The following is a 2,118-nucleotide window of genomic DNA, read 5'->3' as shown; positions in this document are numbered from 1 at the left end:
GGATTACAGGCATGTGCCACCACACCCAGTCTCAACCACTGGCTCAGCATGTCCCCGGGGTGGGGCTAGCATGGCAGGCCCAGGGATTGAACCCCTGACCCCTGCACCTGCTTGCAGACACTTCAATCACTGAGCTATTTGGCTGGCCCTTTCTTTCTTTTTTAATACAGGGTCACACTATGCAGTTCGGACTTATAGTGATCCTTCTTCCCCAGCACTGGGATTACAGGTGTGTGCCACCATGCCTGGTTCAGAAGCAGCACATGCGGAGGGCCAGCATGGCATGTGGTTCTAGGTGTTGAACTCAGGACCTTACTCTTGCCAGGCAGACACTTACACCGCCAAACTATGTAGAACTTGTCTAATACCAGGTCTGCTGAGTATGGAAAATACATTCAATAGTCAAGGTGTTAGATGTCAGTTCTTCATTCCTGTAGGTAGAGGATCAGAATGTGGGTGAGGCCCTCTGAGGTGTGGAGTAGAAGATGCAAGTGCAGCCTGATTTGATCCTTCTGTTTGGACAAAGTTTCCCTTATAGAATACAAGCAGTTGTGGCATTCAGTGGAGAAGATGCTATAATTGGCATAATTTTGTGCACTGCACTAGAAGAAGGATTTCATATAATCTAAATATAAGCCTTAATCAAAACTTACACCGTTGAAACAGATTTAAGGAACTTATCCCCTAATTCTCTGGCTATACTGAGATAATATATTTTTCCAAGGTTAAGAGGGCTCAGGCACATATAAAATGATAATAACAAAGAAATCACGCCAACTTCTAATCAGTAGACTATAGTTCCTCACATTTGCCAGAAAATACTTTTGTACCCAATATTTTCTTCTGGATTCCACTGTTTCCTCTCCCTTAATATCTCCTGCTCCCCCAGCCCACCTCCCCCCTTTTCCATCCCTAGGTGGACATTACATTATCAAACCCCTTTATTATTTACTGTCTTAGTAGCCTCACGTCTTGGCACTACTGCCTTTCTTAAGACTCCTTCTTACATTAAAGAACATTTTTAGTATAAAGAGATGGAGAGTAGAGTACATGAATGTAGCAGCTCATCCTCATCCACGATTTTGTTTTTCACAGTTTTAACTTCCTACAGTCCATTGTGGCATGAAAATATTAAACGCAAAATTCCAGACATAAACAATTTCTAAGTTTTAAATTGCATGCTATTGTGAATAGGATGATGAAAATTCAAGTGTCCTGCCCTGACCTACTTGGAGAATACATCATCCCTTTGTCCGGTAGATCTATGCCATGCATGCTATATTCCCTTTACACCTACTATCCCTTTATCACATTGAGAAAAAAACATGATTCACATAAAGTTTACTACTATCCACAATTTCAGACATCCACTAGAGCATGGGAATATATCCTCCATGAATAAGGAGAAACTACTATATGATACTTTGAAGAGAAATTAGAAAATTTTATCCAAAAAGATAAAGTTGTCCTTAGATTCCTCTTCCAATCTAGGAGTCTGTGTCACAGAATAAATATATACAGAGAATGAATATATATTCTACATAAATGTACATGCCTATATTTTATGTTTAATATACTATTATGCATGGCAGTAAAAAATGAAATGATATTTATGCACATTATGGGATGATCAGTTAATCCTGTTTGGCAATTAAGCACACAGTATGATCTGCTGATAATTCCGCCTTTCTTCCAGTCTCTACCATGGTTTCACCGCAGGTTGCTACACTTCCCCTCCCTTTGACTTTGGACTTGCTAAAGCCAGTGCTTTGTGAACCAGCACAGCACAAGCTGCTTCCAATCAGAAGCTTTGAATGGATTTATATTTGAATGGATTTAGATTGTCTGGTTTGCCCCCTTGAACTTCGACCTTTATCATGAAAAATGCTCAGCCCACATGCACAGCTGTGGCCACTTAGTGCGCCTCTCAGAATGAGAAGTAAAGAACAAGAGTAGACCTAAACGTGAGCCAGAGGCCGGCAGGCTTTACATCAAGAAATTAGTATCTCTCCTTATAACTCACTGGTGTCTTAGGTCATTCCATATTATGTTAAAGGAAATTCCAATCAATACTTATGTACAGGGACTGGTGAGATGGCTCAGTGGCCTAAAGCGCCT

The sequence above is a fragment of the Octodon degus genome, unplaced genomic scaffold (genome assembly GCF_000260255.1).
Source record: "Octodon degus isolate 3935 unplaced genomic scaffold, OctDeg1.0 scaffold00523, whole genome shotgun sequence".
NCBI lineage: Eukaryota > Metazoa > Chordata > Mammalia > Rodentia > Octodontidae > Octodon > Octodon degus.
Note: the sequence above shows the minus strand (reverse complement) of the source record.